At 37.1% G+C, this 14,187-nt stretch overlaps 1 pseudogene; it reads left to right on the forward strand.

The window, feature by feature from the left end:
* The first annotated feature begins 12,414 nt into the window (after nt 1-12,414).
* LOC131420330 (transmembrane protein 230-like) lies at nt 12,415-12,848 on the forward strand (annotated as a pseudogene).
* Nucleotides 12,849-14,187: the final 1,339 nt, after the last annotated feature.

Here is a 14,187-nt window from a genome sequence, read left to right on the forward strand (position 1 = left end):
GTAAGAACATACAATGGAGAAAGGAAAGTTTCTTCAATAAATGGTGCTGGGAAAACTGGATAGCCACATGTGAAAGAATGAAAGTAGACCATCTGCTTTCACCATTCACAAAAATTAACTCAAAATGGAGCAAAGACCTGAAGGTGAGACCTGAAACTATAAAACTCCTAGAAGAAATTATAGGCAATACACTGTTTGACATTGGTCATAAAGGAATCTTTTTGGATGCTATGTGTACTCAGGCAAGGGAAACTAAAGAAAAAATAAATAAATGAGATTTCATCAGATTGAAGCGCTTCTACAAGGCAAATGAAACCAGGATCAAAATGAATAGACAACCCACCAGCTGGCAGAAAATATTTGCAAATCATATATCCGACAAGAGGTTAATCTCCATAATATATAAAGAACTCACACAACTGAACAACAAAAAAACAAACAACCCAATCAAAAAATGGGCAGAGGATATGAACAGATACTTTTCCAAGGAAGGGATACAGACGGCCAATAGACATATGAAAAGAAGTTCAACATCACTAATCATCAAGGAAATGCAAATCAAAACTACACTAAGATATCACCTTACACTCGTTAGAATGGCTATAATCACTAAGACAAAAAATAACAAACGTTGCAGAGGTTGTGGAGAAAAGGGAACACTCATTCACTGCTGGTGGGAATGCAAACTGATGCAGTCTCTGTGGAAAACAGTATGGAGATTCCTCAAAAAATTAAAAATAGAAATGCCCTATGATCCAGCTATCCCACTACTGGGAATCTAACCAAAGAACCTGAAATCAATAATCCAGAGAGGATTATGCACCCCTATGTTCATTGCAGCATTATTCACTATAGCCAAGAAGTGGAAACAACCTAAGTGTCCCTCGACTGATGATTGGATCAAGAAGATGTGGTATATATATACAATGCAATACTACTCAGCCATAAAGAAAGACAAAATCGTCCCATTTGCAACAACATGGATGGGCCTGGAGGGTATTATGTTAAGTGAAATAAGCCAGAAAGAGAAAGACAAACACTGTATTATCTCACTTATATGTGGAATATAAACCAACACGTGGACAGAGAAAACTGTATTGTGGTTACCAGGGGCAATGCGGGTAAGGAGTGGACACAAGGGGTGAAGGGAGATGTATATATGGTGATGGACAAACAAAAATGTACAACCCAAAATTTCACAATGTTATAAACTATTAAAATATCAATAAAAAAAAGTGGGTAAACTAAGCTTAGATTAGTTGCCATAAGTTTGATGAACACTTTGAAATTTCAGTAATTAAAATGATTTGGGAGATAGTCTGCATTGGTAGCATATATGATAAAGAAAAAACAGAAAGCATGGAACATGAATTGTAAATGTCTTGAGAGACTCTTCTGTAGGGTGTATTTATTTTTTATCTACAATTAAATTAAGGGTGAATCAAATGTTAAAAATCCTTCTATTTGATAATACTTTGGTTTAAATATCAAGGTGAATGTTGAAATAAATAGAGAACTCACATGTAAACAAATGCCTCTGTTTAATAATTTACCAGATCACAAAGTTTGCACTAAACATCAAAGATCACAGACAGATTTACCATCTAACAGTTCAATCACTTAACTATTGGATCAAAGAATATAATTGTGTCCATAACATAACACTCACTAAACTAATTTCACATGTAGTAAATAGTTAAATATTTAAGATAAAATCATTTTGAATAACTAGAAAAATATAGGTTAATCTGTTAATAATTCTGAAATAGAGAAAAACTTTTGAAGCATAAAAACAGTAAAAGAAACTTAAAAGAAAAAAAATTGGTAAATTTACAATCATAAACATTTTAAGCCATGACCATCCATAGCAGTCAACAAATGGAAATAACCCAATGTCCATGTGCAGTAAAATAAATAAGCAAATCGTGGCCTCTTATATAAGGAAACACTATACATGAGAAAGGATACGTGAATTACAGCTACACGGAAAAGATATATGAATATCAGAAATGTTCCATTCAATGGAAAAAAGCCAGACATTTATTGTATGATTTGTTATATAGATTAAAAAATGAGTAAAATTGAACTATGATTTTGGAAAGAGAGTGGTTACCTTTGGGGGACAGTGTAGTAAGTGGACAGGCAAATGAGAGAATTCTTGAGGTCTTGGTAATATCTTGTTTCTTGATCTTAGTGCTTATTCCATTGATGTGGTCACGTTGTGAATACTTATGGGGCTGTGCACGTGTGATTTGTGAATTTTTCTGCATTTTTGTCATATTTTAATAAAATATGTGAAAAAATTCATGTGCATGAAAAGTTTCTGAGAAAACAGACAAAAAGCTTGCAGTTTATTTTTATTTTATTTTATTTTTTTTGTGAGGAGATCAGCTCTGTGCTAACATCTGCCAATCCTCCTTTTTTTGCTGAGGAAGACTGGCCCTGGGCTAACATCCATGCCCATCTTCCTCCACTTTATATGGGACGCCGCCACAACATGGCTTGCCAAGCAGTGCGTCAGTGCGCACCCAGGATCCAAACCGGCGAACCCCAGGCCGCCGCAGTGGAGTGTGCTCACTTAACCGCTTGCGCCACCCAGCTGGCCCCAAGTTTGCAGTTTATATAAAAGATAAAACATTAATCACTAATTAGCAAAAGTTGAAAAACTGGGGAATGCTCAATGTTAGAGAGAGTAGGGTGAAATAAACATTCTCACATATTTTTGGAAATGGAAATCAGTTTAAATCTTCTTTATACCAATTATGAAACAGAATCAAAAGTCTTAAAAGTAGTCACATCCTATGATCCTATAATTTCATTTCTTGGAAACCTAAACTCCTATTCAATTTTTCTCAATTTTCTGTAATTTTAATTTTACTTTCACTACATTTCTTTTTTCAACTGATATATTTTTCCACGTCCATACAATCGGCTTATTTTTATTGCACAGATAAAACATTTATTTACATCTTTGTGGAGATTTTCTCTCATTTTTGAAACTCTTTCTCTTGGCATCTAGAAACTCTTTCTCTTGGCATCTTATTTGCACTTTGTTGCAAATAAGAATAATCTATTTCCAACTGGCTTGTGCAAAATAGGGTAGTTCGTTAAAATGATTCATGGAACATTGCAAAAGGAATTATCTGGCACTTCCTGAAGAACTAACACCAAGAAGTATGAAGAAATCGGGGATTCACATATATTTTCAACCTTTTTATTTCCTCATAATAAAGCTTCCTGGTCTCTCATCTCTGTGTCCATCATGTGAAGGATACATTCTTCTCTCCCTCTGTCTCCGAAGACTGCCTTTACTTTAGTATGATGGCAGCCAGATATAATGTCCAAATAACCTCAGTTCAAACAACAAACAGAGAAAAGGCTGGTGTTGCTGAATTCAAATTTCAGGGAGAGAAAATAAATGGCATATCTTAGGTCACTTAGTTTCCCTGAGCAGTCAATCTATGGTCAGGGCAAAACAGTCATGAGTCACAAATACTACACATAGAACATGTAGCATCATTAAGAGGATGAGATAGACAGTGAAAATGTCTCCACTGTGCTGGTTATAGCTTGAGTTCTATCCTTTAAAAAGATATGTTGATGTCCTAACCTCCATTACCTTAAATTGTGACATTATTTAGAAATAGGGTCATTGTAGATGTAATTAGCTATATTCAGATACTGCAGTGGGTGGGCCCTTAATCCAATAAAATTGGTGTCCTTATAAGAAGAGGAAAGGGACACAGGGTAAGGACAGCCATGTAACAACAGAAGCTGAGTTTGGAGTGATGCATCTCTAGGCCAAAGATTCTGGCAAATACCAGAACACAGAAGAGGCAAGGAATGATTCTCTCCTACAGGTTTCAGAGGGAGTATGGCCCTGTTGACATCTTGATTTTGGACTTCTAGCTTCCAAAACTATGAGATAATACATTCCTCTTGTTTTAAGCCACTTGCATATTGGTATTTTATTACAGCAGCCCTAGTAAACTAATAAAATATGCTACAATTTAAATAATAATTGCTACTCTAAACCAGAGCCATTAGGGCAGGTTCTGGAGCCAAACCAAAGGAGTCACTAAGTAGTGTAATGCTGATTAGTCCTGATGCATGAGACAAATATATAAATACATGTCAGCAATCACTGTAATAATAATTGGAGATTTAAGTCTATGCTCATCCCTCCTATTCTGCAAAGTACTGGAAAGCCTAGCTAGGATAACAGGGCAAGCAAAGGAAATAAAAGGCACATAAATTGGAAAAGTAGAGGCAAGGATTGTCCATTTGCAAATGACATGCTGGACTACATAGAAAATTCTAAGGTATTAGCAAAAAATATGGTAGAACTAATAAGTGAGTTTGGCAAAGGTGCAGAATACAAGCTCTCAACACGCAAAAATCAATCACATTTTTATATGCTACCAATGAATAAATGAAAAATTAAAAACTTAGTACCATACATAATTGCTCCAAAGAAAGATAAATATTTGGTACACATCTAAGAAAACATGTACAAGGTCTGCATGCTGATGAAGAAAATATTATAATAACAGAAATCAAGAAAAACTAAATTAAATGGAGCAACATACCATGCTCATTGAGTGTAAGATTCATCATAGTAAAGATATAGCTTTGCACAAATTAATCTATAGGTTTAATGAAATCCCTGCCAAAATCCAGGTAAGATTCCTTATAGCTATAGAAAAGGTAATTCTCAATTTTAAGACTGTCTATATAGCAACAGTTAGTCAAGACAGCATGGTTTTGGCAGAAGAATAGACACAGGGACCAATACAACAGAATAGAGATGCCAAATATAGAACTACACAAGTATGCCAGCTGAATTTTGACAGAGGTGCAAAGCAATTCCATGGAGAAGGATAGATTTTTCAACAAATGGAGTTGTAATAAATGGACATTCACAGAAAAATACAGTGACACTTGACCTAAATCTCATACCTAATAAAAATTAACCCAAAATGCATTGTGGATCTAAATATAAAACATTAATCTATAATACTTTTAGGAGAAAATATTCATGATCTAGACATGGGCAAAAAGTTCTTAGAAGTGACATCAAAGCCGTGATCCATAAAAGAAAGATACGATAAATTAAACTTGATCAAAATAAACACTTTTATACTGCAAAAGACCTCATTAGGAGATGAAAGAAAAAGCTATAGACTGAGAGGAAATATTTGCAAATCTCATATCTAATAAAGGACTTGTATCCAGAGTATATGGATTCTCTAAATTCATCAGTAAGAAAACAAACCATCCAATTAGAAAATGAGCAAAAGACTTGAAAGACACTTTCTCAAGGAGGATAAAGGAAGGGCAAACTTGAAAAGATAGGTACCACTAATAGCCATTAGAGCAATGGAAATTAAAGCTACTATGAGATACAACTATACACTTATTAAATGGATTTAAAAATATGGACAATACCATGTGCTGCAAAGATGTGCAGCAAATTGATCTCTCCTACATTGCTGGTGAATATACGAAATGGTACAATCACTTTGGAAGACAGTTTGGCAACTTATAAAATTAAACATATTCTTAACACACAACTCAGCAATTTCACTGCTAGGTAGTTATCCTAGAGAATGTAAACTCATATTCACACACAAACTTGTATATAAATTTTCACAGCATCTCTATCTAACAATCCAAAACTGGATGTATTCCAAATGTCCTTCAGTAGGTGAATGGATAAAAAACTATAGTATATCCACACAATGGAATTCCATTCAGACACTAAAAAGCATGAACAAAGCACAATAAATTGGAAGGATTGCAAGGGCATTATACCAAGTGAAGGAAACCAAACTCAAAAGGTTCCATTCTTTATGATTCCATTTTTTTTACTTTCTCAAAGGTAAAAAATTATAGTCCTGGAAGGGGTCGGCCCGGTTGCGGAGTGGTTAGGTTCATGCACTCTTCTTCCGCGGCCCCAGGTTCACAGGTTCAGATCCTGGGTGCGGACATGTGCACTGCTTATCAAGCCATGCTGTGGCAGGCGTCCCACATATAAAGTAGAGGAAGAAGGGCACGGGTGTTAGACCAGGGCCCATCTTCCTCAGCAAAAAGAGAAGGGTTGGCCATAGATGTTAGCTCAGGGCTAATCTTCCTCACACACACAAAAAATTATAGTGGTGGAGAACAGATCAGTGATATCCAGGTTTTACAGATGGGAGGTGGGTGTGACTACTAAGGGACAGCACAAAGAAGTTTCTTTGTGGTGATGGGACAGTTTTGTAACCTGATTGTCCTGATGATTACATGAATCTACACCTGATAAAGTTTCACAGAACTCCAATCACCTCACACCCCCATAACAAGTGTGTGTAAAACCTGGTAAAATCCAAATAATGTCTGTATTTGAGTTAATAGTATCGTACCAATGTCAGCTGCCTTCTTTTGATAATATACTAGGGTTTGGGAAGTAATTATCATTGGGGAAGCTTAGAGAAAGGAACAGTACAATTCTCTGTGGTATTTTTGCATCTTCTTGTGAGTCTTAAACTATTTCGTAAAAAAATTATAAAATAGAATAGCTAACAATATCTTGAAGAAGAATAAAGTTGGAGAATATCAATATCTATTTTTAAACTTTTTATTTTTAAATAAGAGACCTACAGAAGTTTTTCAAAGGTAGCACAAAGAGTTCTAATGTTCCTTCTTTCTCTCACAGTGAGAAATCTATTCCTATAATACGCTTGCTAATTTGTTCAACCCTAAAATGCATGTAAAGCAGTTTAAGAATTGTTAAATCATACTTCTATGAGAAAAAAATTTACCAAGTGGAGTATAGTGTTGGTATTCAGCTTTTTTTTTTTACAGTTTTATTTGTTTATTTATTATTATTATTATTTTTTTTTGTGAGGAAGATCAGCCCTGAGCTAACATCCATGCTAATCCTCCTCTTTTGGCTGAGGAAGACCGGCTCTGAGCTAACATCTACTACCAATCCTCCTCCTTTTTTTTTCTTTTTTTCCCCAAAGCCCCAGTAGATAGTTGTAAGTCATAGTTGCACATCCTTCTAGTTGCTGTATGTGGGATGCGGCCTCAGCATGGCCAGAGAAGCGGTGCATCGGTGCGCGCCCGGGATCCAAACCCGGGCGGCCAGTAGCAGAGCACGCTCACTTAACCACTAAGCCACAGGGCCGGCCAGGTATTCAGCTCTTTTTGTCTTCAGCCTTACCATACCAAGATAAAATATTGGTTTCTAAAGTTCTCTAGATCAGATCGTTTTTTCCCATCCCACTTAGTGGGGTCATGTCATACATTTCGAATATAGTTAGATCCACTTGTCACAAGTTAAATTTAATCCTGGGTTCCTCTAACATCATGGTAGCTTTTAAAATTAAATAAATTAAAAACCACTCTTTGGGGGCTGGCCCAGTGACATAGTGGTTGGGTTCCGTGCTCCATTTTGGTGGTCCAGGGCTCTCGGGTTCGGATCCCAGGTGCGGACCTACGTACCACTCATCAAGCCACACTGTGGTGGTGTCCCATGTACAAAGTAGAGGACGATTAGCATGGATGTTAACTCAGGGACAATCTTCTCAAGCCAAAAGAGGAAGATTGGAAACAGATAGCTCAGGACCAATCTTCCTCACCGAAAAAGCCACTCTTTGTAGTGGAATGGATACATAGAGTAATGTATCCTTTACCTCAATACCTGTTAGGGCCTAAAAAGTCTTGTGTGGCTGGCCCAGGTCTGGTTGCAGTCCCATCCCACATTGCTGTCCTTTTCATTCTCTGATCTACAGCCACCTTGTCACCTGTCAATTCCTAGAGTGCCACAATCCTTCTGACCTATAGGTCTTTCACCTGACTTACAGGTCTGTATTCTCTACAAGAAGCGTTCCCTGATTTCTTAACCTAGGGTATGTCACCCGGTTACAGTGTTGTTGGTTCATTTACCTTTTTATATTACATTTATTATAGTCTATTGTTCTAAATTTATTTGTGTTTTTGTTTAACATCTCTCCTCTCTCAACTCTCATGCTGAGACTAAATATTCTATGAGAAAAGGGACTTTGATGCTTTACTATCATATGACAGAACCTAATACACAGTAGTAATGAAATGAATGTTCGTTCAATGAGTTAAGTCTTGAAAGAGAAACAAAGGTAACTAGGCAGAAAAAGAGGAAAATATTCTTGAGAAAACAATTAGGAGTGTGAAAGCTTACAAGATGAGAAAGGAGAGCATGTTGCTTTTGTGAATCACCAAATAGTTTTCTGTGGCCAGAGGTCAGTGTGCACACAGTAAGAGACAGAAGACGATATCAACAGAAAAGGTAGATTTGAGGGCAGAATCCAGGAAAATCTAAGGGCTTTAGGATGAAAGGAAAGCAGTTACATAAGTGAATAAATGCATGAGCCTGTCAGGCAATGCCACTAATTCTTTTAAAAAGAAGGAAATACTAATATTTCCACTATCATTTTAAAAATTATGAATGGATTTCCAAGTGAGCAGTAGACTATGAAGAGTGTATGTGTTTATAAATTGAGTAGTGTTAAAATTTCTAAAATCCAAATAATTCCAGCAAAATTGCTGATGTATAGAATCATTTATGGTCTTCAAAACAATTATTCCTAAATGGGTATCATCTCATTAACAGAAAATTTCTGCAAAATCTTGGACAAAGAAAAAGCCATTGTCTATATCTGATCTTGTTCTCTGCAGAACAATCTGTGTTCTAGCTGTAGTTAGTTCAGTAATGTGTGTGTTTGTGGGTGGGGTAACCATTGCAAACAACCTAATTTTGTTGATGCAGCTATATATGGATGAATAATCAGACCAAGTCTAATTCAGATGATTCAGTAATACAGCCATTTAATTCAAGCTTTTCCACAAGGAAGAAATAACCAAAGTAACTATTGTATAGTAAACTTATTAAAGAGCTATTGTAATAAAAAAGAAGCAAAAAAACGCTGTAAAGAAACAAAGATAGACCCTGATATCAAGGCCTTTGGAATGATGGTACACACAAGTGGCTGACAGATCCTGGTGCTACTTCATTGTGACAGTAATTCTTCCATTCTCATCAAAGCAAAAAAAGAGAACCATTGTGAAGCATTCTACCAGGGACAGACTGGGCTGTAAACTGAGCGACTGTATTCATGAAAGGGTGCTATGGAAACCGTCTGTCCACCAGTCCCACATTTATACGGTTTTTATCTCTTGGTAATTAGGGGCATGGGAGTTAAAAATCTGTAAGTGAAGAAGCAGGAGATCTGTTTCCTCTAAATAGCCAAGCCCAAAATTTACACAATCAAGTCAAGGAAAAAAGTGTGCCTAAGATTGAATTCAAACTTTAAAAGAGGCAAATGCAGGGCAAAAAAATCAAAGAATCCAAAAAAAAATCTGTCTTGCTTTTACATATTTGTGTAATTCTAATGCACAAATGTTGTAGGTAATTTTTTCTGCCTTGAATTTAAGGTTCTTCAGTGCTATTCCAAATAAATTTAATAGGAAGATCTTCCATCTTTTCCTGAAAAATCTGTCAAATCGCTCGTTCTGTGACACAGTCATATGATTTTTCTAATCTCCAATTGCACCTAGAAAGAGAACAGAAAAGGCACTTATCAATATATTATCATGTGGAATAGAGTGAAACCACACACACGTTGTTGACAGCAGGATAGACACAGTTCTTTAAAAATATTTTAGTTACTCATTATGTATCTGTTATACATGCTTAGGGAAGATACACATAAAGTAAAACATCGTTTTGTTGATTTCAGTTGCCAATAATCGTATGTAACAGTGATGAGCACAGACGCGAGAAAACAGAGAAAAGCTCAGTTGCAAGTGAGTTTTGCTCAAATAAGATGTATTTTGAGGAGAGCTTTCAGATCTCTGGATAATGTTACAGCATCTCTGCCACTTTGAGTTTAGGGAAGTGTCGGGTAGTTCCTTGGTCAGGGCTACAAAATTCAATACTTTCCTTAATGATCTCAAGTAACAACAGGCCAAAAGGTCACAGAACCTCAGTGTAAGCCTGGACCTTAAGCTATTTTAAATGAGTACTGAGATTACTTCTATTTATATTTTTAAACTTACAGATTATTTACTTACATACAAATAAAATAAACTGTCCTATTTAAGCAAACAACAACATGATATGGACCACTCCAGTGGATATAATTAATATAATAAAATAATATATTAGGGCCGGCCCGGTGGCTTAGCGGTTAAGTGCGCGCGCTCCGCTACTGGCGGCCCAGGTTTGGATCTCGGGTGCGCACTGACGCATTGCTTGTCCGGCCATGCTGAGGCTGCGTCCCACATACAGCAACTAGAAGGATGTGCAACTATGACATACAATAGCTCAGGGCTGATCTTCCTTACATAAATAAATAAATAAATAAATAAATAAATAAATAAAATAATATATTAATGTTAAACTATTTGAAATACATTTCCGCAATGAATTATCAAACTCCTCTGCACTCTACTATGTCAGTATTGTTCTACAGTCTAGGCCTCTTCTTCATACCTTTTCCTCTTGTTTCCCAGCAGCTCAACTACAGCCTCAGGCACAGGTCTCCTTTGTGCCAGGAGGCTCTCGCTGAATCTCTGAGTATCACAGTATCTCTGAGATAGGCACATTCGGAGTAGGAAGGCATTCCTCTGCCTCAGTTCAACTCTCTTTACTCAAACAGCTCTCTCTTGATGGCTCTTCACTTTCCTAATGCAGAGGTCTAGACTGAATACGCCAAAACTGACAGGTCTGATACACTTTTTATCATCTAGTTCATACTAAATGTGATCATATGCACATAACACACTAAGTTGCAGTGAAGTCAAAGTTCAACTCCATTACAAATGACTTGTCTCTAGATCTTAATGGGAGATCCTCTACACATAACTCATTCTAGCTTCCATATTAACTAGCTGTGTGACCTTGGGGTCAAATATACAAATCCAACTTTTTATTTCTGAGATATGTTGGGGAGAGGAGATGTACATTATAAAATGCTATGTAAGTAAAGGTAAAATTATAATTTAAATTCAAATAGTTGTAGGGAGAATTATCTTAGGTAGTTATATATTTGCATTTTGTGGTAGATTTAACCAACAAACATGGGGTTTAGTAAAGGCAAAGGACTCACTGCTAGGCTCTGCGTGGTTAAGAGAATTTTAAAACAATACCATTACTTCCATAGAGAAGTTTATATTCTACTTTGGATAATGAGATAATCTCAAATATGAAAGAATACACTTAAAAAATAGAACTCACTGATCAAATTTGAAAGGCATATTCAAAATGAGGTTAAATTGAATTAAATGGGATATTGAATGCAGTAGGTTATAAATTTTAAGATGAATTGTAAACTACAAAGAAGGCATAGGTGAGTAAGAAGTAGGCATAAAGCACAGAAGAGGGAGAAATCATACATTCAGTTGGTCAAGAACCTTGAAGCAAAGGCTGCAGCTCAGGTCTAAACTCTAGGAGTTGACAGAGAACTTGGAGGTCTCCAATATAACCTCTCATGTAGTGGGAACCCCCTCTGCCATAGCCTAACAGAAGACTACACTACTTCGATTAAACCCTAGCATTCCAAAGGGCACACCACTCCCACAAGGCAGCCAATTCAATGTTCAGGCAATACAATTTGCAGGAAAGCTGTTGCCTATAAAATGAACCAAAATTTAGGAGTGAAATGCCTTCAAGTCTTTGGACATGGTTTGCCCTTGATCACGTCAGGATCAAAGCTCCATGGAGAGCACCTGCTATAAGCAATGCAGTTTGCATAATTCGTTCAGTAATTCTTCACAATAATCTTATGCAGCACAAGTTACAATGCCCATTTACAGAAGGAACTAGGGTCCTGGATATGCACTATGACCAAGCTTACACAGCTAATAAGAGGCAGAGCCAGGATTTCACCAAGGTTGAGTTCCAACACTCATGTCTCTCCTCTCCTCTTGATTGGCCATTTGAGGCTGATCAGATTAGCTATGTGTGCTGCATGTTAGACCAATGGAATGGAAGAGGGGCAAAAATGGGATATGATTATGAAAATTGAGAGAAAATGGAAATTCAATGAAATTGACTGAATGAAATCTATTAAATGTAATCTAATCTACTCAGTCAAAATAGTTTCAGAGATAAAGGAATCTGGGAGTTTACTATAATTGGCCTAGGAAAATAACAAATAGACCAATATACCATCAGACTATCTAAGTAATCACAACTTTGCATGATAAGAGGAGGATTCCATCAAAAACACAGCAGAGTCCGAGAAACAATTAATTTCTGGGAGGCAGATGAATGAGTGATGCTGAGACAACTCCCCTTGTAGGTCAGGGCAGTCTTTGGGTGGGTGCGCGGGCCTTGACGATCCCACCCACAGTGTGGCAACGGGTGAGCCCCCAACCACTCCGTGGGTTATGGCGCCCACTAGCACCAATGTGGCTGCTGGGATCCCCAGTAGCAAAGTGAAATACTCAAAGCTTTCTAGCGCTGTCGGTGGATACGTCACCCTTCAGAAGGGAACTTGACCAGTGAAGGTAGCTTTAAATCGAAAAGATGTCCGGGTGTCATAAGAATTCGCTTGTTAAAGTATAAGAAGAAAGAAAACCTCCACTACGATTCCTTACCAGGCCATTGCCTGTTCACTGTGCAGTTTTTGATTGTTGCCTTTCTTCTTATCACAGGCAGCCTCCTGCTGGCGGGCTTCCTCGGCAAAGTGGGTGTCAACCGGGCAGTTTCCTTTCTGATTGTGGGCATCCTGGGGTTCCTGCCTGAGTTTTACCACCTGCCCATTGCCCACAGAGCATACCAAGGCTGCCAGGGCTACTCCTACCGTGACCTTCTGGACTGATGACTAGCTGCCACTGGAGCCAGAAGAGTCACAGATGGGGCTGAGCGGAACTTTAAGTCATTTGGCAGAAGCTATGGAAATCCATGCCTAAGGATAAAGGAATTCTGCAACTTTGTTAATATTTAGCAAAACTGTGGTCAGATATTATAAATCTATCCCCAAAATGTCATTGCATTTACAATTAGACAAATAGGAAACCAGAACTTTCTCTATTTTTACTTTGCTGGCCCTAGAAAAACTCCTGACAAATTTTTCCCCATGGATATGTATAGTGGAGGAACAGCAATATTAATTGTGGGGGAAAGTAAAAAGTTATTCTATAGAAGAAAATGTTGCCACCACCACCTTATTTATAGCTGAACATTTCTTTTAAATAGTCACTACTGAGAATTGTATCTTGTGAGAAATGAAAAAATGCAGTATGTCTAATTTCCTGTTACTAAGTAATTTATTTGAAAAATTTATCAGTATCTTATCACCCACACTTACCTTTAACATTATATTCTATGGATGATCTTGGTAAAATAGAATACCAATTTAAGAAATATAAAAAGAGCACTACAGTTGTGTTATGTGGAAGCCCCGTGAGCTTTAGAGTCAGACAGAACTGATGCAAAATTTCTAGCTGTGTAACCTTGGACAAATTACTTCATACTCTGAGACAGAGTTTGGAACCATAATTCCTACTGTTTGGGGTTTCAATAGGGGTCACATAAAATATGTTATATCAACAACATGGCACATAGGTATTCTCAAAATTGTCAATTCTTCGATGTAAAATAGGGTTCTAGAGAAGACTGCCCATAAAGTTAACTAAAGCCACAAGTAAATTGCTTCCATTCCCTTCAAGCTAACATAGGAGAGTTAGCCACCCAAGAGAATAAGACTGCTAATCTGTAAAATTTATAATCTCATTTCAAATCAGGACATTGGGCTGCTTTTTATTTGTATGAGCCTTCACCTCTTGAGTCCTACATAGGAATAAGGCAAATTAGGGATTTATGGGGCTGAAGCATACGTAATTTGGAGGGGTCTCAAGAAAAAGAACACAAAATTATGAATACAAAATTAAGTGCAGGGCATGGTAAGGGGCCTATACATGGGTAGGACCCTGAAGCTTAAGCCTCATTATCTTCCTGTTCAATGTGGCTTTGATAGAACAGGTGAAGAGAGGATCTAGAAAAAAGGACTGAATGTGGGGATATGTCTGCAGTTAAGGCTGTGGTTCCAGATTAAAGGTAACAATTAAGAAAGTAGTCATGTTTTCTAGGCTAAAGGATATCATCCTATAAAAAGAAATACTTTCTGAAGTGTTGTAGATAAAGGATATAGACTTAGA

Source organism: Diceros bicornis, chromosome 23, assembly GCF_020826845.1.
Source record: "Diceros bicornis minor isolate mBicDic1 chromosome 23, mDicBic1.mat.cur, whole genome shotgun sequence".
NCBI lineage: Eukaryota > Metazoa > Chordata > Mammalia > Perissodactyla > Rhinocerotidae > Diceros > Diceros bicornis.